The 26,941-nt window shown below is 45.6% G+C and overlaps 1 protein-coding gene across 2 annotated transcripts in view; it reads left to right on the top strand.

The window, feature by feature from the left end:
• Positions 1-26,941, top strand: part of BCAR3 (BCAR3 adaptor protein, NSP family member) — a 221,031-nt gene that overhangs the window by 5,560 nt on the left and 188,530 nt on the right. The window lies entirely within an intron of this gene.

The following is a 26,941-nucleotide window of genomic DNA, read 5'->3' as shown; positions in this document are numbered from 1 at the left end:
TCAGGGAACCAATAGAATTTTAGGTGTAAGTTAGCCACTTTAGAGGCAAAAAAGTGAGAGCTTCTGGGCCAGGGAACCTGACGGTATTGCGAGGCGAGCGTCCCTGCCAAGAGGTCCTGCCAGTCTTTTTATGAGGCTTCCCGCCTCAGGCTAACAGGATGCGAAGGGACCAGGGAAGCATGTGGCTGAGAAGCAAACGCTGTGGAATAACCAGGAAGGTACGCTGTCCTTGGCTCAGGACGGACAGGCTGGTCCTGTCACTATAGCTGCTCCTGCTGCGTCGTCTTTTTTTTCCTTCATGTACTCTCTGCTTGCCTGCCCCGGAAGGCGGTTGCAGGACTTCAGCAAATACAAGTTAGTACCTGTTTTTATAATTATAGCTATGAGAGTTTAGGGGATTTTGGTTTGTTCTATCTTCATTTTTTGGTTGCATTCCTGAATATTTCAGCCTTAGCTATGAGGGTTGACACTGTCAATTAAGAACTCAGTGGGCAACAGCTTAAATGCCTTCAATACTACCATCAATTGCTTGATTTTTAGGGAATTTTAATTTCTAAAGGATTTTATGAATTACTCACCAATTAAAGCAAAGCTCGAAACTGCAGCATTTCAAAGTATTGCTTGAGGGTTATGGTCACGAGAAACAGAAACTATTCTCCGGTCAATTCCTGAGCAGAACTTACGCTACAATAGCAGGATAAACTAGGACCTGGTGGACTTCCACTGCACGTGCTAACTATATGCCAGGGGTGGCACTAGTGATACATGAGATAGCATTGTCCTTACCCTTACGGAATTTTCTTGTGAACTTTCCCAAATAGCATTCAGCCCTCTGCATAGCAGGCTGACCTAACTGTTCACCCGCTTGTTCTTTGAGAAGTAATGCTGAACTTGTGCGTGCTCATTCACATTCTTCCCCAGCACCCTCAGTGTGTGGAATGTGCACGTGAGTGAGGAAGCAGGGCAGGTGCGAATCAGACCAGTGTCAGCTCAGCACACGCCCTGACCGTCTGTGGCGGCTTAATCCGCTCTGTTCTAACCGGCTCCCAGCCAGCTGGAGACAAGCTCCTTAATGAACCGCCGTAAAATTACATCGTAAGGTGACTCCTTATTCCTGTTTTTGGCCCAAACATGTTTCCTATACATCTGTTGGTGTACAGGGCATCTCTCTAGAAACGGTGCATGGCCCTTCCCATGTTTTATTTCATTTTTCCTCTCAAAAGAAGCCTGTGAGGCAGATGAGGCAGGCAGTAGTGTCTCTCACGGGCGTGAGAAGTGACTTGCTCCGGCCGCGTAGATGGGGGGAAGCTGGGCAGGCCGCCCCGCCCGTGCCTTCCAGCCTGACCACAGCCAAACCTGGGCGCTGGTTTTACAAAGGGAAGTGCCCTGTACGTCAGCCCGTGCCGAGTATCAGCCCGTGATGCCCGTTTCTCTGAGCAGGCTCGGAACTCCATTTGTTGAGTCCCCGGTTCTCAAGAATCCCAGGATTCTCCAAGCGTGGTGCCCCAGAGGCTGGCTGGAGTTCACTTCCACAGACGCCTCTGCGCCTACGGTAAACTCCAGTGAGAAAAGAAACAACTAATTTCACACTGAGGAATATTTCTCTCTTCTCCATCTACTTATTTCTTGTAATTCTCCTTCTCTAAGCGTCTCCTCTGGGCCCACAAAATGAGTCTTTCTGATGTCCTGGGAGAGCCCCCAGTCACTGGGACGCCACCGCGGTTAGGCTCTGGGCCGCGCGGGGGCGCTGAGCGCGGCTGAGGCACGTGGGACGGGGCCGCCTGCTGCGAAGGCGCGGGGGTCTGATGCACGACGCAGCGGCTGCTCTGCTTGTCTCCGTCACTCAATAAACTGTTACAAGTTTTGTGGGGCAAGTGTGCGTCCTGCTCTCCACGTAGCCCCAGCGCAGAGCCTGGCGAGTAGCTGGTGCTCCGGCAGCCAGGCAGGCAGGCAGGCAAGAAGAAAGGACGTAAAGCAAATGTGGAGAGAGCGCTAAGGTCTGGGTGCGAACAAGCTCGCGCGCGCCCAGGGACCGGCGCAGGTGGAAGCCCACGTGGAGCTGCGCTGAAAACGGGTTCCCCGGCGTCGGTGGGGGTGGGAGGGCACGCGCGGCGGGGAGCGCGCCGGCAACCCCGGAGGATGTGGGTGGACCGGCCGGGGCGCAGACCAGGGGCGACCCCCAGACGGACCCTCAGGGCACAGACGTGAAGGCCGGACCTCCTGTGTTCCTTCGAGCACGAGTCTTGGGAACCCGTTGCTCATGGAAGCCTCAGGTAAGAAGGCAGCTGTGCCACGGCAGCCACCGGTGAGGGACTTGGCGGGGAGCAGGCGCGAGTCCTGAAGGGCAGCTCTGGCTCTCGGGGACCTCGGGGCCGGGCCTGCGGAGGGGTCGTAGCCGCCGGTTATGGACATTAGCGTAAAACACCACATGACCACCTGGTAGGACTCTTCCACGCTCGACCACCCTATAAGGGAAGCAGGACAGGACTGTCATCCTTCATTTTCACAGACGAGGAAATCGAGTGTCAATAAAGCTGAATAGCTTTCCCAAGGTCTCACAACCAATGGAGTGACAGGGTCTGTGCTTCCAGACTTCGGGCCCCTTGTCAATCATCCGCAGAGGCCCGGCTGCTGCGATGTTGAAAATGAACAGCAGAGGGCAGCCCTCACAAAGAGGCTGCCTGCTGCCTGCACGGAGGTCAAAGCTCGCACCACTGCCAGTGGGGCGGACCGACGCCAAGGATCCTCCCATAAGACACACTGAGAAGGATACACATCGTCTCCCGAGATTTTCCTGCCCCGCCAAAAGCTTACCTAACTATAAACATGAAACACCGGATAAACTTAAATTCAGGGACAGGCTACCAAATAACTGGCTATTGCCCTTCAAATATGTCAAGGTCAAGAAAGAGAAAGGCTAAGGAACTGTTCCAGATTAAAGGGGACTAAACGATACCACAGCTAAGCGCAGCGCATGGTTGGTCTTGATGGGGTTCTGGGCCTGGAGAAAAGTCACGGGGGGTAAAGGACGTCGTTGGGGCAGCTGATGAGATTTGGATCTGGTCTGTGGTTTAGATGATATTCTATCAATTCTGAGTTTCCTAAAGTTGATCATTGTGCTGTGTTTACTCTATGAGAGAATGTCCTTGTTCTCAGAAGTATTTAGGGGTAAAGGGACACAACGTCTGTAACTTGCTTTTAAACAGTTAAGGAAAAGCTCACAGAACAGCACAGTAAGAGAGATGGAGCAGGAAGTAAGTGATGGGTGAGTCTAGATGAAATTGTATGGAATGTCTTTATACTATATTTGCAATTTTCCCGTAACCTTGAATTATATCCAAATAAAAAGTTACACACACACACACACATACACACACACACACACACACAAAAGAGGCATAATTCTGCAGGGACCGGCCTTATGGGAGCCTCACCAGATTCCAGGCAGAGAGCGCTCTCTCCTGGGGTGGGAAGGGCAAGGAGAGGCCTTCTCTCAGTGAAAGTGGCTTCAGCCACTGTGAAGCCCTGACCTTTGCCCTGGGCTGGCCAGAGAGGCTGCGCTCACAGCTTACCTGGTAACAGAACCACCTGGCCTAGAAGATGGCCTTTGCAGCCAGTGTTTTGAGAAGAGTGAGTGTAATTCACACCTCCGCAGGGAGGAAGGACCTGGGACCCAGCCGAGTGCAGAAGCAAGCCACAGACCCCACCTCTCAGTAGAGGCCGGGCACACAGGGAGCATTCAGGGCCTGGGAGATACAGAAAAGGAATGTGATTTGGGGTGGATAGAGCCACCACCTAGAGCCTAGCTGAGGGGACCCTGCCAGAGGGTAAGACTGCAAGCGTCTGAAGGAGCAGGGAAAAAATTTAACAAAAAGATACAAGCAGGAGCATCCATAAAAAAGGGCCTGGAGTAGGAAAGGCCCGGGAGGGATGGATAGGAGGGCAGTGTGTTAGACTCGCTGGGGGCTCCCCTCCCACCCGCTCTAGGATTCTGACCCCCCCCCCCCCGCCGGCCTGGGATGGGGACTGAGAATTTATGTTTCTAACAGGCCACCAAGGGCTGCCTGGATGGCCCTTGGAGTTGCAGTGATGTAGCAGACGACTGTGTCCTGCGGCTTCAGAGGAGTCACAGCTGTGAGGGACACGAGCGCCTCAAGTAGAGTAATCTAAGAGGTCCAGAGCGACTGGGGCCACCGCTGGCTGGGCCTTAGGATGAGGGACAGATAGCGTCATGGTGAAGTGCCACACAAACTGGATTTCTGGGGAGAAGGAACTGCAGGAGCAAAGACCAGTCCTGTCCGGCCCATTGTTTGGGTTCCCTGGGGAGTAATAGGCCCAAAGGGGGCGGGGAGGCCTGAGAGCCAGGTCAGGAATTTGAACCTTGTTTGCAGCCAATGTGGAGCCTCTGACGGGAGACGTGACCAGAGGCAGGGCTTTCAAAAGACTGACGGGGCGGAGATAGAGAGGGTGGACTGCGGGAAGCTAGAGGCAGGGAAACCAGACAGGAAGGAGGTCTCAGCTAGGCTCCCTGTGAGATAAGGACACGGCAGTGAGTGTGGACAACAAGGGGCGTGAGCAGCACGGCTGAGTTGGGGTTGAGTTACACAAGAATCCATTTGTTCTCTTAAGCCTTTGGTCACTGAAATGGATTTGAAGCATTCAGGATTACAAAGCTGTTTTTTTTTTTTTTTTTTTTTTTTTTGAACAATCCACTAAATATACTTAAAGATGTGGAGAACTGAAAATTAAGTGTGAGCTTTCATGTGAACATCTTCAATAGTCCTCCAGGCAGGAAGTGGGCAGACGGAGACAGTGATGTGCTGGTAAATATTTGACAACAGGCTGGGAGTGGAGGATAGCCCTGATGGGTAGTGTTTGTCAATTTCCATGCTTTAAAATCCTCCCACAATGTCTGATCTCAAGCTACCAACATTATGTCAACCAGCTCGCACAATTCCAAAAAATACAACAGTTGGCTCTCGGGAGGCAGTGTGAGCTGGCTCTGCCACCCTCCTGAATGGAGGCCAGATGCCAGGAAATGGATGGAGCCACTAAGGCAAGAGGGGGGTAAGTCGCTACACAGCACTGGTCCACGTGTTCCCGTGTCCAGTTTCGCCGCACAACAGGCCAGCAAATCGGGAGACGAGGTGTTGGGGCAAGGAATAACGACTTTATTCGGAAATCCAGCATTACTGACAAAATGGCTGGCTGATGTCCTGGAGAACCATCTTCCCCAAGTCAGAATTCAGTCTTATACTAAAAGGGGGCGGGAGTGTGGCTGGTTGTTGCAGACCTCTTGGTTCGAAATCCCTTGTTCTTGTGGCTGTCCACGTAAATCAGGTCCTGATGTTCCTGTAAATCTCCAACAAGTCAAACATTTTCTCTGTATGAATGGAACAGCGTTATACCTTTAAAGGTCGGAGCCTTGAGAACTCGCTCTTCTGTACATTTCAGGCTCAAGGCAACACTGTTTTACAAAAGCTGCAGGACTAGTATCACCGAGGATAGAAGGCAGCCCAGGGTTAGAGCTAGAGCAACAGATCTCACACGGAGTCAGGTGCGTTCTTCCTGTTACGCGGGACCAGCTGGAAGCTGGGACCCTGATGGCTTTGAGCAGCTAGCACCTGGCTCCTCCCGAAGAGTGCCAGGTGGGAGAGGTGGGGCTTGTTTCTGGGCCCCCAGTGCCAAGAGGATCAATTCACACGATGGAGGAAAAGCATAAAGGAAAGAGCCTTGCACGAAGAGGAAGGAGGGCCAGGTCTGAGTCTCTGCTCCTTAGAAGCCCTGTGCTTACCTGTCCCAAGCCTCAGTCCCTTGCCTTTAAGATGAGGATGGCGCTGATCGTGTTCCCTGCAGGACACACAGCTCAGAAGCATTCTACAGCTGTCAGAGCTTCACCCTTCCCTCCCCTTCTCCCCCGTCCCTTGCTAACACATTCTGAATGTCACCCGCCTCCCCTTGGGTTTATGCTGGCCCAGGCCCTGCGTCTGCCCAGCAGGACCCATCCTTCTCCCTCTCAGGACTGTCCCACTCGCTCAGGGTAGAGCCTGGGAGCCATGTCTGTCGTCAGTCAGACAGAGGCCGAGGGCGGAAGCTGCCTGTGACTCCGTGCTTTCTCCTCCTGCGTTGGTCTCTAAAGAGCTGCACTGCCCGCCCTGGCATTCCAGTATTTTTCTGATAATTTTTTCCTCTGGCTTGAAACTGAGATTCTTTTACCTGTAATTCAGAGACCTGAGACACCCTAATAATATTTCCTTTAAAAATCGGATATAGACAAAAGACTGGGAATTGGACCTGGATTTTGGACCTCGGGCAAGTGACTTAACTGCCTGGGTCTCAGTTTGTCATCTATAAAATGAACGGATGAACAGAATGAATGGAGTGAGTTCTAATCCTCATGTACAGCTCTGTCTTATGCATCTTTTTGCAAATACAGGTATCTTATAGGGAATGCCCACTCTAGTTCATTAGTCACAAACAGGCTTGTTTTGAAGACAAGAGATCTTTATATTCAGACGGAGCTGAGTAACTCGCCAGCTAACAGAATCTGGGCACAAGAGACGAATGAGAGAGAGCTCAGATACGCCGCTGCAGAGGGTCCTGAAATTTGTGGAGGGTTGTGGAGGGTGAGGATTTTATAAATGTATTTTCTTTTTTATTGGTTTTTTTTTTTTTTTTTTTTTGGTGGGGGTTAGGTAATTAGGTTTATTTGTTTCTTTATTTTTAGAGGAGGTTCTGGGGACTGAACCCAGGACCTCATGCATGCTAAGCACGTGCTCTACCACTGAGCTATGCCCTCCCCTCTAAGTGTATTTTCACGTCAGGCATAACCACCTGGAGTCGTCCCTCTTGGGGACAGTTTGCCTGTGCCCTAGGAGAAACTTAACGGGTTAATCTTTAAAAGTTACTTTTAAAAATTATGAGTAAAAAGCTAATTAGTATGGGAGATGTCAGTATGTATAAATGATAGGAAAATGAAGCGATTTGTTACCCAAAGATCCAGAGACGGCTCCTCACAGCACATTGATGTATATCCCTCTTAACTTTTTCAGGCCGCTGTATTCTATGGTCTTACAAGCTACTTATCTCAGAAGTGCCTCATGAAGGATTTTAATTAGTAAAGTATGCAAATGATTTAAGATCAAATAATACTAGAGTCCTTATAACGAAAAACAAGTCACCTGTCCCACACTTCCCCACCCATAGCCCTGCTTCCCTGAGACAAATGCTAAGCATTTCTGTTTAGAATTCATTTGGTGGTTTCCTCCACATCTCTAAATAAGATGCTGTTTATTACTTTAGCAACTACAGTGGTTTTTCTTGACTTCCTTCTGTAATAGACAAGGCATCCGTTCATTTCTGTCCCACTCCTGTCTCCTCCCCCTGCTCGTCTAAATATAGTTAGATGACTATTTTCAGAGCTTGACCCATCTCCTCTTCGACTTCAAAGAGCACAATTAAGCCCCCATTTCCTGCTCCATCAGCTATAGATAACATCTCTTTACCCTTCACTTTGTAAGGTAAGGACCACACTCCCTCCACCTCCCAGCCTCTGTCAGCCTGTTCCATATTTTCACACTTTGTTCTGACATCATTGTTCTTGTTTATGTTTGCCCAAGGTTGATTCTGACAGTAGAAGGCCAGAAAATAATGTTTATTTTTCTTTGGTTGTGGATGCATAGTTCACAGCCGATCAAAGTAAACCATTAGGACCACATTTCTTTCTTTATGAGATCAATGTCCCTGCTCAGTAGAGAATGAGAAATAGAGAATCTATTTTTCTGTTGACTCTGTTTCTCTCCTTCTCACCTCCTTCCCAAAACAAAACAAAGCCTCTCCAAGCAGCCTCTCTGTGGTTCTCTGTCTTCCTGCCCTTTCTCCTCGCTGGGTCTGCAGCGCGGCTGCCATCACCGCAGTTTCCCTTCACTGCTTTCAGTGATTAGAGTCACTCTCTTCAAGACCCAATGGCTTCCTCTTTCTTAGTTTACACCCTCATTTTGCTGGAATATGTCCTTGGGTAACTCTTGAGGAGACACTATGCAGAAGGTAAAATTTAGAGCACTTTTATACTGCAGATGCCTTTATTCTGCTTTTCACTTGACTAATACATTGGCTGTGTATGAAATTCTAGGTCAAACATCTCTCTCAAAGTGGAATCTGGTTTTTCCCCCTTCTGGAATCTTGTAGCATCTGCTCTTTATTCTTGTTTGGAGAGTTTTTGGTGATCATGTCAAGGTGTGGACCTTTTCTCATTGGTTGCGCTGGGCCTTCACTGGACCCTAACGAAGACACATGCCCTTCTTCACTTTGGAAAATTATTTACCATCTTTCTTTTATAACTTCTTTCCTTTTGTCTTAACTTTCTCTTTGGGGGATTCCTGTTATTTAGACCTCACACCCCTAGATCATCCCTTTATGTCACTTGTCTTTTCTCCATATATTTTGCACTTGTTTTAAAATCTTAAAATCTATACTTGGGAGATTTCTTCAGCGTCATCCTCAAACCTTACTGCTACGACTATTCTTATTTGGGCAAATACATTTTTAATTTTCAGCAACTCTTTCTTGTCTCAGACTGTTTCTTGCTCATAACACCCTTTTCTTGTTTTACCCCAGTGATGCATTTTCCCAGTTGTCTCTGAGGTTTTTAAGTTTTTGTTTGTTTAATCCTCTCCTGCTCCGTGAATGATCCCTATTTTCTCTAGAAGCATGTTTGCTTGTTGGTTTATTTTTTCATACTTTTTCCTGTCGCCGAGTCTCCCCCATGTCCGTTTACTCTTGGTTTTTCATTGCTGTTTAAGGTTGAGGAGGCTGAGGGGCCGTGTGGGGGGTGCGGGCGGGGCCTGTGTGCGCAGGCTTCTCTCCAGGGAGAGCGGGCAGGAAGCTAGGTTTTTGGTTTGTATTAAGGGTCCCTAGAGGCAGGAGTGCAGAAGCGCCCCTCTGGACTCCCGGGCTCCGCTGGCTCACCTGACTCTCCCCAGGTGTCTGTACAGTTTCTTCAGAAACGAGCGCCCCAGCGTTTGACCTGGCACAGTGACGCCTGTCTCTGTCTAATCTGGGCGAAGGCGCCCAGCAGAGGCCTCGGCTGCGGCGGATACGGAACTTTAGCGGCTTTCCGCCCATTTTTCTTTCCTGCTTTCTAGAAACCTTGTTATTTCCAGGCTGAGGCATCTCCCAGTGTCTGGATGGCCCTCAGCCCTCACTGCCCACAGCCCACCCACCTGCCGTATTGGTCAGTCTTCACTCAGCCCTTTCTGTTTCCAGGAAATTTGCTGAGACTTCTGCCTGCGGATGGCCCCTTTCCTGTCGGTTTATGCCATTTTAGTCCCTTTATTGTTATTTTAATAGCGGGGTCTCAAAAAATAAATACATATGCTAAGTCCTTAAGTCTCTGAAGTAGAAGCCTGAAACACCCATTTAAACGGCCACGTGGGACTCGGCAAACCGGTCAGACCTTAAAGGGTAGCGCGTGTGTAAACAGTGTTGTGATGAAGATCCAGGTAGTTACATCTTCACATGCACCGACGATAATTTATTTAGAATAAATAGTGAGAAAAATTACTGCATCAAAATGAAAGCACCTATTTTTTTAATAAAATTAAGCCTACATTTAGAGCCCAGCAATTCCACTCCAAGGTGTTTACTCAGAAGAAATGAAAACAAATTCACACACACAGACTTGCACACACTCGTTCATAACAGCTTTATTCTATGCAGGATGGCCCCCAACTGGAAACAGCCCAAGTATCCATCAACTGATGAATGCATAAACAAATTGTTACATATTTATACAATAAAATACCATTCATAAACGAAAGGGAACAGAATATTGATACCATAACAAGATGAATGAATCTAGAAGCACGCAGAATGAAAGAAGCTAGATACAAAAGAGAAAATAACGTATTATTCTTGTAGTTTATGTGAGATCTAAAACAGCCAAAAATAATCTCTCGTGGTAGAAAGCAGACCAGCGGTTGCCTGGGGCAGGAGTGAAGGGACAAGAAACCCTTTTCGGGTGATATAAATGTCCTGTGTCCTGACTGAGGTGGTGTTTGGAAGAGAAAACTCACCAAACTAAAGTATATGCTTAAAACAGGTACATTTTTGTATGCAAATTATGCACTTATAAAGAGAGTTTTCAAAGGAAAAATACTGTATGTATTTTAAAATAATCCTTACAGTTGTTTCTCATTACATTTCTTAGTATTTCTTATCACATTTTCTTAATACATTGCCATCACCAAAAAAAAAAAAGTAAAAAGAAACATTTTAGAGAAATTTATTTTGGGAAGTAAAATTTCTTCATAATCTCACACTGCCCCCCACTTCCACGCCACCCCAAGTCACCACACCGATCAAGTTAGGTGCTGCTGCTTCCAGATCATCTAATAAATGTACCAATGTAGATCAACATAGACGCTTTTTATAGAAACAGGATAATACTAGGTACACATTCTTGCAACTCGCATGTAACATTTTCAGCTTTTGTCTGATGCGAAGGGCCCAGCTGCTTTCCCTCTGGTGACTAGACAGCACCCAGCACACAACAGGCCTTTACGTGTTAGATCCTGTGTCTTCATTTGCTGCTGAGCTTGCTTCCAGAGAAGATACTTTGTCAACATTTTCAGTTACCTTTTTTACTAAAGTCACATACTCTTTTTTAGCTTAAGTTCTTGCAGCCTAAATTCTTTCTATACTGAAGAGAAGGCACTTCTAGGTGGGGTCCTGCCTGGTGGTTGGGACTGAGCAGGAGACTTGGTGTGGATTCGGGCTGGTAAATGCCCAAAGAGCGGGGCCGCGGGGGCTTCGCGTGGGAAAGGTGAAGTCGCTGCCAGCCGGAGGAGGTGCGGTCTGCACAGGCAGCTCTGTCTGCATCTCAGTTTGAGTTTTCACCCATCACCATCTTAGATCCCTCTTCCCTCCACCTCTTCAAGCCTGACACCAAACCCACTATGTCCTGTCCCTGGGGGTGCAGGGCCTCTGCCTAAAACACCTGCTTCTTCCCCTGACAAAGCCATGGGAGGTTTAAATGTTTGATCTTTTTTTTTTTTAATATATATTTTCATTGAAGTATAGTCAGTTTACAATGTCGTGTCAGTTTCTGGTGTACAGCACAATGCTTCAGTCATACATGAACATACGTATATTTGTTTTCTTTATTCTTTTTCACCATAAGTTACTACAAGATATTGAATATAGTTCCCTGTGCTCTACAGTGTGAACTTGTTGTTTATCTATTTTATATTATTAGTATCGGCAAATCTCGAACTCCCAATCTATCCCTTCCCACCCCCTTCCCCTATGGTAACCACAAGTTTGTTTTCTATGTCTGTGAGTCTGTTTCTGTTCTGTAAATAAGTTTGTTTGGCTTTTTTTTTTTTTTAGATTCCACATGTAAGTGATATCATATGGCATTTTTCTTTCTCTTTCTGGCTTACTTCACTTAGAATGACATTCTCCAGGGCCATCCATGTTGCTGCAAATGGCGTTATTTTATTCTTTTTTATGGCTGAGTTGTATTCCATTGTATAAATATGCCACAGCTTCTTTATCCAGTCATCTGTCGATGGACATTTAGGTTATTTCCATATCTTGGCTATTATAAATAATGCTGCTATGAACACTGGAGTGCATGTATCTTTTTGAATTAAGGTTCCCTCTGGATATTTGCCCAGGAGTGGGGTTGCTGGATCATATGGTAAGTCTACTTTTAGTCTTTTGAGGAATCTCCATGCTGTTTTCCATAATGGCTGCACCAAACTACATTCCCACCAGCAGTGTAGGAGGGTCCCTTTTCTCCACAGCCCATCCAGCATTTATCATTCATGGACTTGAATGATGGCCATTCTGACTGGTGTGAGCTGATACCTCGTTGTACTTTTGATTTGCATTTATCTGATAACTTGTGATATTGAGCATTTTTTCATCACGTGCCTATTGGCCATTTGTATGTCTTCATTGGAGAATTGCTTGTTTAGGTCTTGGGCTCCTTAAAGCATTTTCCCAAGAAATAAACCCCAAGACCATGTCTGAAGGGGTTACATGGGAGATGAGTGGGGCATAGTTTTCTAAATTGGTACAAAAGAATTATCTGGAAAGTGGTTGAAAATGCAGCTTCGCAGACCCCCCTTCTTGAAGGTTGGATGCAGGGGGTAGAGTGAGAGTCCTGCTTTGAGGAGCGCTGGCCTGGATGCTCAGTCTTCAAACCTGAAAAGGATTTGGACTGATAACCACACTCAGATGTGGAAGGGTTACAACTCCCACCTTGGTCTAACTCTGGGGTTGAATTCAAGCTCAGATGGTCCGTTCCCTCCATCACTTGTCTCAGCGGGTTCTGTCTCAGCCTAGGAAATCTGGAAGAAAAGCTCCTTTTCCTTTTGACCTAAAAACTTTCACTTCTGTGCTTTGGGAGGTCCTGAGATGACCTTGGGTCTCTTTCTTCTTCACCCTTCCAGGAGTGTCTCTGGCTTAAAAGTTTAATTTTTGACCCTGTTCCAGTCATCTATTGCTATATTAAAAAAAAAAAAAAAAAACAAAGCTTAGTGACTTAAAACAACAACACGAATTTATTTTGCTTACAAATCTGCAATTCAGGCAGGCCTGAGCTGGCGTGGTTTGTCTCTGCTCAGCCTGGTCTCCACTGGGGCTGCTCAAATGGGAGCTGGGGGACCTACTTTCGAGATGATTCACTCACACTGCTTGCACCTTGGAGCTGCCTTTGGCTGGGAGCCCCGCGGGGTGTGTGGGCTGGTTCCGCTCAGTGTGGATCTCTCCACAGGCTGCTTGCACTGCCTCCTAGCGTGGAGGCTGGGCTGCGGAGACGGGCACCCCCGAGGGCAAGGCAGATCTGCATGGCATTTCTATGACCTACCTTCAGACATCACATAGTGTCACTTCTGCGGTCGTTCAGGCGATTGTCAAGTTCTTGTCAGGTTCAAGGGGAGGGAAGAAAGCCCGCCCTCCCATTTGATGAAAGGAGTGTCAACGTCACACAACAGACACAGCAGGTGGGAAGGGACAGGACTGTGTCACCTTTGGGAAACACAGTCCGTCAGTAGACTCTGACCTGTTTTTTATTAGGTTTTCCTGATGCATGTCTGCTAATTGCTGTTCTGTTCCAGCTCAGTCTTCCTCTCTGTAGCCCTGTGAGGCAGTTACATCCCTTTGGCACATCCAGGTACTACTCATATGTATGTCTGGTTTAGCTGGCACGTTATTTTTAAAATTGTGATTGCTTCTGTGAAAAAATTACATAAGCATCTGAATGTCTGGCTTTTCTTCACCATCAGAAAAGTCTGCGTGGATCTAGGCCAGGCTGCCCCCGCCTCAGCATGGGCTGCTGCTGGGTAGGGGTGGTCCCCTCAGGAAAGGCCTGTCCTCAGTCCATTTGCCACAGTCCCCACCACTCCCTGCCACCACTCCCTCATTACATTTTATGTCTCATAATACCTTTTCTTTTTTTTTTTTTTTTTTTTTTTTTTTTTGAGTTTTCAAAGCACCTCCTTTGAAAAGCTACTTCGGCGGGTTTGTTTCTTTTTAAATCTGACCGCTCAGTGGGTCGCTGTTTCTTGTTTGCGGGCCGTCTGCAGCTCTGCGCATTTGAGGAACAGAAAGGAGTGATGTGCGCCCATTTGCAGAACAGTCCCCCTGCCCAGCCCGACCCCAGCCCTCCCAGGCCGGCCCTTCCAGGAGTGCCCACGACGAGACCTGGCATCTGCCGTCTGCACTGCCTGATGAACGCTGGGTCCAGGCAGCGTGGAGTCCCGGCAGGGCCGAGGGAAGTCGTACAGGGAGCACCAGGGACGGGCTCCCAGCCCCACAGGCTCGCCGAGAGCCCAGTCTGCGTACAGAGACCTTGTCTCTGGGAGATAAGTGTCCAGGTACAGGCCACTGTTCAGGACCAGTTCTAAATACTCACAGGCTCACTTTGTCCTGTCAAGGGCACTCGGTTTTGTTTCCCAAAGGTCAACAGATAACGGTTAAGTGTTGACTGACAACCAGAAGAGCCGTCACTGCTCCGTCTCCCAGCCCGGCCCCCGGGGAGCGGGGCCTGCCCTGCCGGGACCGCGGGCAGGTGGGGCCCGGCTCTGCCTGCGCTCCGTAGTGGGGACACCTCCTCCTCTGGGCTTGAGTTTTTCTTCAGCTCTAACGCTGGGGAGAACTGCTAGCCTTCAGCACGGCAGGTGCCCGGGAGCAGGAAGCTCTGTGGTTTCCCTGTCCATCCAGGTGGGCTCAGCCCCGGGCTAGAGCATTCTGTGGCGGGCAGTTCCTCACGGCCCCTGAGTGGTCGCGTCCCCCAGCCCTCTCCCCATCAGTGACCAGGTTCCTGCATTTTATGTTGTCATTCACGTGCTGATCACTATAGTTTTTTACCGTCCATCTCAGAAATCTACTTCTGTTTATCAAACCACCTCACAACTTAGTGGCATAAAACAGGAACAATCTTTTTCTCCCCTTCCTGCCATTTGGGTGGGATTCTTCAGGGAAGACACGTCTCTGCCTCACACAGCAGCAGCTGGGGCGGCTCGGCTGGGGCGGCTCGGCTGGGGGCTCCAGGTCTCTGTCCTTTCAGAGGACTCACTCACCAGCCGGCTGAGGCCTGGGGCCCCGGGTCTTCTCCGTGTGACCTGCCCACGTGGCCTGGGCTTCCTCGTAATGCGGTGGCCCAGTTTCGGGGACGAGCGTGCCAAGGAGAAAACCAGGCTGAAGCTGCCTGGCCTTTGTGACCTGGCCTCAGAAGTCACACGGTGACATAGTGTCTGTTAGCTGAAGCATCACCGAGTCCCACCTGTTCAAGGGGAGTGGTCACCGACTCCACCTCTTGACGGAGGAGTGGCCGGGTCCTGGAAAAAGAGGTGGGACCAGAAGTGCTGTTGCAGCCATTTGGGGGAAGTTCAGCCTAACACACCCCCTCTGTACGTACCCCTAGATATACGCCATTTACTTCTGCAGGTTTTAAACTTCATAGAAACGTTCATACTAAACACCTTTTTCCACAGCGTTGTTTTCCCAATTAAGAGAGTCATTTATATTCTTGCAAGAAGTTTACTCACTTTCAGAACTGTAATATTTCATTGCATTTATTTGTCGCAATTTAGTTGTCCATTCTTTTGTTGGCTATTAATGTTTACAGTCTTTTAAAATTTTTCTTGTGTGTTAATGCTTTTTGCTATTTTGTACAATTCTGCTGTGAACATTCTTGCAGAAGTCTGTGGGTGCACAGAGCCTAGGACAGTGGTTCTCAACCAGGGTTTTTTTATAGCAATGTCAGGAACATTCGGCAAGTGTCCCAGACATTTTTGGTTTTCATACCTCGGGTAGGGGGCATGGCTTCCGGCATCTAGTGGACTGAGGCCAGGGATGCTGCTGCACACCCTGCAATGCACATGACAGCTTCTACTGCAAAGGATTATCTGGTCCAAGATGTCAGTCGTGCCGAGGTTGAGAAACTCTAGCTTAGGGTCGGAGTGGAATTCCTAGGTGATAGAGGAGTTACAGTTTCTGCTTTACTGTATGATCCTAAATATGTTTCTCAAGTGGCTGAACCAGTTTGCATTCTGGAATGTTCCACATCCTTTGATATTGTCAATCTTGTCAGTTGTTGCTAATTCATGTGTTTGCCCCTTTTCAGAATAGAATTGACTTGTAGGAGGTCTTTATGTATTCTGGATACCAGCCCTTTGTTGGTTGTACGTGTTGCGAATACCTTCCCCCAGTTTGTGGCTTATCGTCTCAATTCTTCATGGCTCTTTGATGAACAGAAGTGCTTAAGGTCTGTAGTTAAAATGATCAGTCTTATACTGGCCTTTGGGCTTGTGATTTAGGGGTATTATTTAAGAAAGCCTGTCCTGCCCTGAGGTCCTCGGTGCCTGCCAAGCCTGGGAGCCCACTGGAGTCACTCTCACCCGTTTGAGTTGGTGAGACCTGGCGCTTCCCTTACTGACCCCAGAGGTGGCTGTCACCTCATCTCTGGCGTGGCTACTGGTGCTGGTGGGTGCTGACCTTTGGCCCTGATGTCCTGATAGACTGCACTTGCTCTGCTGGGGTTGGACTCCTTCCATGACCTCTCTGTCCCTCTCCACCCAGGACTGGACTCTGCCGTCTGGGGACTGGCCTCAAACTGAACTGACCTCTCAGGAGCCATAGTGCCCCACCAATGTCAGCATGGCCCCAATGCCCCTTACACATCAGCCTTGCTACAAGTGAGCCCAGTCTTCTATGGTCCATGGATAGTTTCACCTGGACCCATCTGGGACCCTCTCCTCTAGGGCTTAGATCAGTAACAGTGGAGCTGAAGATGCAGAGTGGTGCCCAGGAACACTGCTGCTGCAAGGAATGGGGTCCCAACATGAGCCTCTCTGCTCTGACCATGCACCTTCATGCCAGGCCTCCCTGCCCAGTGCCCCTCAAAGCGGCCCACAGTCAAAGGATGGCCTTGGAGCTCACTGCTCCATACAGACTTAACTTTGCATCCCTTCCCTTCCAGCCCTACTCATGACCTGACCCTGGTGCCCCTCTCTCCTGGGTCCTCCCACCTTTAGACTTCACATTGGTTTGGGTTTTTCTGGCTTTGACACTCAGCATCTTGTAAAGGCTTTGGGTGAAACTCACCTTGTGGCTGCAGCAGCTCCTGTCTGCCCCAGGGAAGGCACTCTATCCTGGCTCAAGCTTCCATGACCCAAACCCACAGATTTAGGTAAAGTTGAAGAGATAGATTTCCTGGTGTCCAGCCTGAACGATTGGCAAGTCAGGGAGAAGACAAATGTTAAGGTGGGGGACAAAACGAAGGTGAAAGCAAGAGTCAAAACAGCCAAACAGAAGGAAGATGTAGGAAGACTTGAGACCCAGACATGTGTGCGGTGGGGAGCTGGCGTGGGGGGCATCCTCACATACTAGAATGAGCACAGTCTTTGTAGACAGATGAGGAATCTCCTAGCCTTACTGGTTATGTGAGCTCAGGCAGATGGTCCTCTCAGAGCCCTGTCTTCATCATCTGTAAAGTGGGCATGGCATGCCTTGTGTGATCATATGAAGACTAAATGATAATAAATATGTAAACTATCTTCATAGTATTCAGCATAGAGCAGGTGTTCAGAATGGCAGCTGCCATGATCACTATTAGTCTAGGCACAGAATGCCAGCTGCCGAGTTCCCTGATGGGTGTGCTGGCACAGACCAGGGAATGGCAAACTGTGGCTTGTGTGCCAAGTCCTGCCCACTGGATGTTTCAGAATGTCTCTTGAGCTAAGAATGATTTTTATATTTGTAAATGGTTGAAAAAAATCAAAAGAAAAGTAGCATTTCATGATGTGTAAAAATTAAATTCAAATTTCAGTGTCCGTAAATAAAGTTTTGCTGGAGCATAGCCATGCTATTTTTTTTGTATTATCATACATTTTACCCCTTTACAGAAAGTTCGCAGACCCCTGGCATAGACCTACCAGACTAGGAGCAAATTATTTAGTCAGCTGGACCTTGCAGAACTGGGCTGTCTTCTCCACTCCACAGCTCTGCACAAGCAGGCCACCTTCCTCTTACCCCCGGCCCTCCCATTGGGCCCCAAGAGTACTCCGTGGTGAAGCCAGCCTATGTTGATCCAATGCACTGATGTCTAGGTTTCTAACAATGGGCCTGATTCATTGCAGGATCTTAGCAGGGAGCCAGGACAGGACTGTTTTGAGATCAAAATGACATAAAATGTGCAAAAGTGCTCTGAAAAGGCAATGGATGTTATCATTCAGCAAATAATGGTTAAATGATGTTCAGTGAGGTTTCAGTATCTTTTATTCTTCTTTTCTGTTTAGTAATATGTATCTTCTGTTTTTAAAATGGGGGTCCTGGGGATTGAACCTATGACCTCATGCATGCTAAGTATACGCTCTACCACTGAGCTATACCCTCCCCCCTGAATTTCTTTCTTATTGAAGTATAGTTGGTTTGCAATGTTGTTAGTTTCTGGTATATAGCATACTGACTCAGTTATACATATATGTGTTCTTTTTCAGATTCATTTTCATTATAGGTTATTACAAGGTGTCGAATATAGTTCCCTGTGCTACACAGTAGGACCTTGTTGTTTATCTATCTTATATATCGTAGTTTGTATCTGCTAATCCCAAACTCCCAGTTTACCCCTGCTCCCCAATAATGTATATCTTCAAACAAAAATGTTTTATTAACCAGAATATTATCATTTCTGACCAGGTCAAGTAAGTTTTTAAACCAATGAAATCATCCATAAAGCATGTCAAACCCACCTTCACAATGGTGCTTTGAGCCTCCCAGACCTGTTGCTAAAGAAAATCCTGGCTCCCACCATCTTGTTTTGCTTCCTCTTTGCTCCCCATTCACCTGTCTCCATTTTCTTTTCCAGTCTCTGTGCTTGTGTTTTAGAGAACTTGATGCTGTGGGTGGCTGAGGTAGAAGACAGATAAAAGTCATTGCATTTGATAAAGCCAATGAATTTTGAGGCCAGGGTTTTAAGAGCATCATCAGCCAGATTTTGACATTTCCCCAGGCAATGATGAGTGCTGGAGTGGAAGGAACACTATGAGCCAGTCCTTCACTCTCTGGGAGACCCACCATTAGCTCCTTCTCTACATCTGTGAGTCTGTTTCTTTTCTGTTACACTTGCTAGTTTGTTGTATTTTTTTATTTTAGATTCCACATGTAAGTGATATCTTACCGTATTTGTCTTTCTATTTCTGACTTATTTCACTTAGCATAATGCCCTCCAAGTCCATCCAGCAGAAACTAATACTACATTTTAAATCAGTTGTCCTTCAGTTAAAAAGCAAACAAACAAAAAACCCATTTAACATATGGCAGAAGAACTGAACATTTTTCCAAAAGAGGAAATGCACATGGCCAACAGGAACATGAAAAGTTGCTCAACATCACTAACATCAGGGAAATGCAAATCAAAACCAATGAGACATCATCTCATACCTGTCAGAATGGCCATCATCAAAAATAACACAAGTAACAAATGTTGGCAAGGATGTGAAGAAAAGGGAACCCTTGTACACTGCTGGTGGGAATGCAAATTGATGCAGCCACCATGGAAAACAATATGAAGGTTTCTCAAAAACCTAACAATAGAACTACCATATGGCCAAGCAATTCCACTCCTGGGCATATATCTAAGAAAAACAAAGACATTAATTCAAAAAGATACATATGCCCCACTATTAACAGCAGCACTATTTATAATTGCCAAGACATGGAAGCATCCCAAGTGCACATCAACAGATGAATGGATAAAGAAGATGCAGCATATATATGCAATGGAGTACAACTCACCCACAAAAAAGGGTATTTTGCCATTTGTGGCCCTTCACTTTTTTTGCACTTTAAAAACCAGAATTTCATAACTAGCATAAACATTTCCATTTCATCAAAAACAACAAAATACCTAGAAATAAACTTAACTGAGGAGGTTACCTATACACTGAAAATGTAAAACATTAGTAAAGGAAATTGAAGATGATACAAAGAAATGGAAAGGTATCTTGTGCTCTTGGATTAATGGCCATACTACCCAAAGCAGACTACAGATCCAATGCAACCACTGTCAAAATACTCACAACATTCTTCACAGAACTAGAACAAATAATGTCAAAGTTTATATGGAACCATAAAAGACCCCAAATTGCCAAAGCAATCTTTTGTAGGTCTTTTTTTTTCTCTTTCTTCTTTTTGTTCTCTTTTCTTGTGGTCTGATGACTAGAGAAGGTCCTTAAACATTTGTTGTAAAGCTGGTTTGGTGGTGCTCAGTTCTTTCAGCTTTTGTTTATCTGTGAAGCTTTTGATTTCTCCATCAAATCTGAATGAGAGCCTTGCTGGATAGAGTATTCTTGGTTGTAAGTTTTTCACTTTGATCGCTTCAAATATATCGTGCCACTCCCTTCTGGCCTGTGAAGTTTCTGCTGAAAAATCAGCTGATAACCTTATGAGAGTTCCCTTGTATGTTATTTGTTGCTTTTCTCTGGTAATTTTAATATTTTCTCCTAATCCTTAATTTTTATCAATTTGATGACTATGTGCCTTGGTGTTTTCCTCTTTGGGTTGATCCTATGTGGAACTCTCTGCATTTCCTGGACTTGGGTGACTGTTTCCTTTCCCAAGTTGGGGAAATTTTCAGTGATTCTCTCTCCAAAAATTTCCTCAGGTCCTTTCTCTCTCTCTTCTCTTTCTGGGACCCCTGTAATGTGAATATTAGTGCACTTCGTGTTGTCCCAGAGTTCTCTTAAACTATCCTCATTTCTTGTCATTCTTTTTTCTGTTCTGCAGTAGTGATTTCCACTAATCTGTCTTCTAGCTCACTGATCTGTTCTTCTGCCCCCTTTAGTCTATTCTTGGTTCCTCCCAGTGTGTTACTCATTTCAGTGATTTTATTCTTCAACTCTGTTCGGGTATTCTTTATATTTTCCATCTCTTTGCTAAAAACTTCACTCTTTGCATCTATATTCCTCTTGAGTTCTCTGCGTATCTTTGCCATCATTCTAAATTCTCAGATAAATTGCTTATCTCCTCATCACTTACTTCTTCTGGGATTTTTATCTTGTACCGTAGCCTGGAAGATATTCCTCTGCCACCTCATGTTGTCTATCTTTCTGTTTGTATTTTTTGGTAGGTTAGTTACATTTCTTGACCTTGGAGAAATGACCCTCTGGGGGAAATGTCCTATGTGTCCCAACAGTACATTCCTCTCTTGTCACCCGAGGGCCAGGGTCCAGCTGGTCCCAGTGTAGAGTCTGGCCTGTGTTTGTGGATTCTTTCCACAGGCTTTGGGGTTGTTGTTTTCTTATTCCTGGTATCTGCCCCTGGTGGATGAGGCTGGACTAGAGGCTTATGTAAGTTTCCTGGAAGGAGGAGTCGGTGGCTTCCCACTGCTGAGTGAAACTTTGTCCTGGACCTTTAGCGGGTAGAGAGGTATTTGTGGCTCAGGAAGCCTGCTGATGGGTGGGGCTGTGTTCCCACCCTGTAAGTTGTTTGTCGTGAGGATTCCCTACAGGCTGTTGGGTGAGGCTAGGTCTTGGTGCTAATGATCCAATCAAGATATCAGCCTCCAGGGAAGCTCATGTAGATGAACACTCCTGGAATGTCTGCCACCAGCTTTCATGTCCCCTGGGTGAGCTGCAGCACCCTCTACCTCCCAGGAGAGCCTCCAAAACCAGTAGGCAGGTATGGCTTATGTTCCTATGAAATCACTGCCTCTGCCCCTGTACTTGGCACACGTGAGATTCTGTGTATGCTTACCAAGAGAATGAAGTCTCTGTTTCCCCCGGTCCTGCAGGGCTTCTGGAGTTAAGCCCCGCTGGCCCTCAAAACTACGTGTCCTGGGGTCTCCTCCTCCCAATGCTGGAACCCTGGCTGGGGAGCCTGACGTGGGGCTTGGAGCTCTCCCCCCTGTGGGAAGGCCTCTGTGAGTTAATTGTTCTTCAGCTTGTGGGTCGCCCACCCCTGGGGCTATGGAGCCCAATTGTTTCATGAGCACACCTCTCCTCCTATCCTGCTGTGGTTCCCCCTCTGTGTTTCCAGTTGAAGATGATCTTCTTTGTTAGCCTCCAGTCTTTTTTTTCCCGACGGCTATTTGTTTTTCATGACGGTGATTTTTTTTTGTCTCAGAATGTCCCACTTTCAAGGTCTGGCTGATTGTGTTCTCGTAAGTAGATTCCAGCCAACCATTTTTTAAAATTGTTTGTTTCATTAAAAAATAATAGTAACATGTGCAAAGTGAAACAATTTTAGGACTTTAGAAAGATGTTAAATACAAAGTAAAATTCTCCACTTCCTTCTGCCCACCAGATCTTCGCCCTAAAAGTACACATTAGAAGTGCACCCTTCCAGAAAAATAAGTGCCTTTCCCTGCGTGTGTGGCTATGTATAGCCCTGCTTTCCCGTAATCTAGCTCCTCTTCAAGCTTAGACCCATTAACCGTGTTGTAGCAGTTCTTTTTCACCTTGCTTTCCAACTTAATTTATCTTAAAGGATGTGCCACAACAGTACATTCAGATAGTTTTTATTCTTTCAAATATCTGCATAGTTTTCCATTAGATGGATGCACCATGATTTAACCAGTTTTCTGCCAACTGACATTTAGATTATGTCCAGGTTTTCTATTACACATAATGTTACAATAAACATCCTTGAACATATACATGCTATTATTTTGTGAAATTGGTGGGCTAAAGGGTGTTTGCATTTAAAACTTGGGTAACTTTATGGCTCCATCCTTTTTCAAGGTGCTCAGAGGGAGTTGGGTTGCAGTGCTAGACACGGAAGCCTTTCTGAGTGACATCCAACCGACCAAGATTGAAAGCCCAACTCTATACCCCATGTTTTTCAGCAAGATTACAGCAGCCTAGATTGAAAGTTGTTCCCGGGAGTTGGGGTGTGTATGTATGTATATATTATATATATGTATATATATTTATATATGTGTGTGTATACATATGAATATATATATATTTTATATATATATATATTATATATATATAATGCTAAGTCCAAGAACTTTCACAGACCACATTGCATTTTTGGGAAATGGGTACAAGAATTGGCCGAAGTATCTTTTCTCTGTATTGCTATAAGAGCTGGAGGATGAACCTTCTTGAAACATGAGTACTGAAACAATGAAATGGGACTGCATTCGTGGAAGGGTTGCCGAGGAGAGCCTGGGGCAAGGGGCGGGGTGCTATAATTACTGAGGACAGTGCCTTTTCTTATGTGGTGTGTACATTTCTGACCCCCAGCCAGGACAGAGGGATCACTCACCCGCCAGAACTAGACCTTGCTAAGGGTCAACAGTGCTCTCCCTGAAGGCAGCCAGGCAGCCCTTAGAGAGAAGGCCCAAGAAATACATTTCTGTGATCTTATTAACTCATCTCCACATAAAGACATAATTTTTTAAGTCCCTCAGGGTGTTGTCACACCTTTTCAAGTCAGTAAAATGATATAAAGAGCACTATTTATCTGCATCCTAGCATAATGTGCTTTAAGGTATACTGTTAAGGGAAAAGCAAGATGAATTAAAGCATGTATAGTACGATGCAGTTTATCTAAGAAAATATATGCCGTGCTTATTTTTTTTTTTAAATAAGTGCAATAAGGCAAGAGAAAAGACATAAAGATTGGAAAGGAAGAAATAAAACTATCTGCATCACATGATTGTGCACAAGGACATTTAGTCCTTTGGCTAAAGGAAATAAGCTGCTAGAACTAATAAGTAAATATAGTCACGTCAGAAAACAAAGGGCCAATATACCAAAACAGCAAAAGGCCAATAAGCATATGAAATGGTACTGAAGATCATTCGTCATTAAGAAAATATAAATTAAAATTACAATAAGAAGATACTTCCCACCCATCAGAATGGCTAAAATTATAAAGACCAAGTTGAATACCAAGTACTGGCAAAGATGAGGCTCAACAGGAACTTTTATGCACCTCTGGTTGGAATATAAAATGGTATAACCATTTTGGGAAATTGATAGTTTCTAGTAAACTTAAATACATACCTTCCTTGTAGCTGGCAGTGTGCTCGTAAATGTTTAGCTGTTGGCTTTGGGGGTGGAGGAGAAGGAAGTCTTGATCTATAGAATTTGCCTATTTCCGTGGGATAAATCTTCCCCCCATGGCTGATTTCAAGCTGCAATGGGAAGTCACTGAAAGTAAGAGTGGCGAAGAAATGGGCACAGCCGGCCCCAAGCTGCACAAGCTGGCTCCACCACCGCCTGTGCCCCCGCCGTTCCACTTCCAAGCACACACCCAGGGAAGTGAATGCACATAGCCACGGAAAGATGACTTACATGAGACACTTCTTTGCAGCTTTATTCTTAATAGACAATAACTAGAAACAATCCAGAAGTCTACCAACAGATGAAAGGAGAAACAACTTGTAAGTACTATTCAGCAATAGCAAATAATGAACCGCTAGGACCCCAGCATGGAGAACTCTCAAACACTCATTGAGCCAAGTACAGAAGAGTACACCCTGCACGGTTAGTTCTCTTTACGTAAAAGTCAAGGATGAACAAAATGTCTCTGGTGTAGACATCAGAATAGTAGCGATTTCTGGGGTAGGCGTTGCCTCTTGGAGTCGGGACAAGGTAACTTTCCAGGGCGATGGAAATACATCTCCTGATCTGCTTAGATGAGTGTGTATATTTGTCAAAATTCGTCAAGCTGTACACTTAACAAGTAAAGTCACCTCAGTGAAGTCCTTATTGACATTAAAGAACAAAGACGGTGATTTTTGCCTCATTTATTAAAACCAATAGAAGAATAAATCATGGGTTTTTTTAATGGCTATCTGTAGAGAGATGGTGGAGACTAGGAAGGGGTAGGGTTAAAAGCTAGACTCTGAGTATACCTTGTTTTGTAGGTTTGATTTTGGACTCATGGGAATAATTTATATTAAAAAGTGTAGACTAAATTAAATCAAATGGAAAAAAAATACAATTTCCTAAAATCGTAATCAAGATAATGTTTCTAACTGTATACTGAGTTGGTGGCCAACCGCACAGGGAGGAATTATTTCAAGAGATTAACAGAGTAAGTTGCAGTACATCCTAGTGGGAGAAATCGTAAGGCAATAAAAGCTCCAAAAAGTCTTAAACTTTTCAATATTCCTATTAGTAATAGTATTTATATTATTCTTCTGAAATTCTTAGCTATATATAAAACAAGCAAATAAGTAATTAATAGAAACCAAGAATTTCACTGTAAGAGACAGATGCAAATACAGAATTTAAAAATTTAGTAATCATTTTATAATCTTAAACTGAATAGAAAATATTAGTGTGAACTGTTGATACCTTTTCTTGTTTTGAAATTCTGTTTCCTAGTTCTGTCCACTAAAAAGGCTTAGAAACAATGACAGATCAAACAGAATGTGTTCCCCTAGTGGTGTTTTATAGTCTCTTTAATACTATTTCACCTCCACTAAATGGAACCAGGGCTTCTTGGGGAAAAGGATGGTTCTGGTTTGAGACAGGAAATGCATGTGATCAGCCTGGAACATCACAACATACCTGAAATTCCTAGAGTCCCACTGAAAGTACTCAGAAGTCAACTTGTCAAGGCTCCCACTGGCCCCGAATGGGACAATTTACACATGAACAAGAATAACTGGAAAGGATCGAAACACATGAATCATGTTGAAAATTCACAAGTTCATAAATGATGCTCAAGGGAAAAAAAAAAAAAACACCATTGGATGATGCTAGGAGGCCAACCCATTGTTCTGAAAACAGGCAAGTAAACAGAAAGAATCTACCTGTGCCATATGAATTGAACTTCAGAGTAGCCAAACCACAGAGGAGGGCAGGCTGCTTTTTACAGAAGTATTCCAGCCAGTGATTAAGAAGGAATGTCACTTATTTGACAGGCCCTGAAATAAATGATGGTTCTAGGTGAAGGTGATAATAGTAGTTCCTAAGATGGCCATAACAAAGTACCGCAGACTGGGAGCTTAAAGAAGAAATTTAACGTCCCACAGTCCTGGAGTCTAGAGTCTGAAGTCACGGTGCTGGCAGGGCCTGCTCCCCCGGGACTCCAGAAGGGGTCCTCCCTTTCCTCTTCTAGCTTCTGGTGTTTGTCAGCAAACTGTGGCATTCCTAGGCTTGTAGGAGTAACACTCCAGCTTCTGCCTCTGTGGTCACATGACCGTCTTCTCCCTGAGTCTGTCATCGCCAAATGTTCCTCTTGTAAGGGCTGGATTAGGTAATCATTTAACTTGATTACCTCCATGGGCAGGGGGGTTAGGACCTCAGCATACCTTTTGGGACACAATTAATTACAATCATCCAGGGCAGCTAGTATCACAGGAAGACACATTATTGCCAAAGAATTAGACCCAAATCGAACCAGGTCTCGCTCTAACTACCAATTTACAGGACACAGAAGGGACTGGAGAGCTTGCTATAAAATACCACAGGTAGGTCAGCAAAGTCCAAAGTGTGGGGACTTCTACAGGACACGTGATTTGGTTTCCTCAGCAAATAAATTGCAAGGGAAAACCAGAGAAACCTGTGAATTAAAATGAACATAACAGACGCAGCAACGAAATGCAACGTAGAGCTCTCACTTGGAAATCTGAACACTGACTAGGTATTTAATGGCATAGAGGGGTTGTTGACAAGGTTTAAAAACATAATGGTGTGGCGGTACTGTCTGAAAAAGAGAGAGTTCTTAACTGAGGAGAATACATACCCTCAGAGAAAATGACATATGTTTGGAAGGAGGGTGGAGGGTGGGTTAGGCATGAAACAGGATTAGCCGTGTTCATTAAGGAAGCTTGGTGCTGGGTGCATGGGAGTTCATTATACTATCTATATGCTAAATTTTTCCAGAATATAAAATTATAAAAATAAAATGCAGTGCGTTAATTCAGTGCTTCTCAGCTTCAGGAAGTGTCAGAATCTGCCTTCTGAAGATTCTCCCGTCCCCAGACTCACTGAGACTTACTGTTCAATACGCTTTTCCAGGATATTGAGTTTCTCTTTTCAGAATCATCCACCGCAGCTTGATTGATGACGGAGAAGTTTTGTTTGTTGGAAGCTCTGGTCTAGCTGACAGGAATATTTTTCATTAGGCAAGAAGGAATTTTTAAAAATTCCTCTTATTACAGAAGGACCATGTACATACACAAGGTGAAAAAGAAAATCTTAAAAGAGCCAAAAAGTAAGATCACGCTTCCCAGAGCCTCCACTGTGCCAAGTTTCTTGTGAATCACTCCGCAGGTTTTTTCTAAGCATATACAAAAATGAATGCGATTTGGACCTTATTGCAAATACTGTCTGCAACTTGTCTTTTTTTTTCCACCCCACAGTCTATCTTAGAGACCCTTCCGTAGCAGCAAATACAGATCCTCTTCTTTTTTTATTCCACTGTGTGAAAATACCGTTACTTATTTCGGCCCCCAATTGGCAAT

The sequence above is a fragment of the Camelus bactrianus genome, chromosome 9 (genome assembly GCF_048773025.1).
Source record: "Camelus bactrianus isolate YW-2024 breed Bactrian camel chromosome 9, ASM4877302v1, whole genome shotgun sequence".
NCBI lineage: Eukaryota > Metazoa > Chordata > Mammalia > Artiodactyla > Camelidae > Camelus > Camelus bactrianus.
Note: the sequence above shows the minus strand (reverse complement) of the source record. Positions and strands in the feature narration are given on the sequence as shown.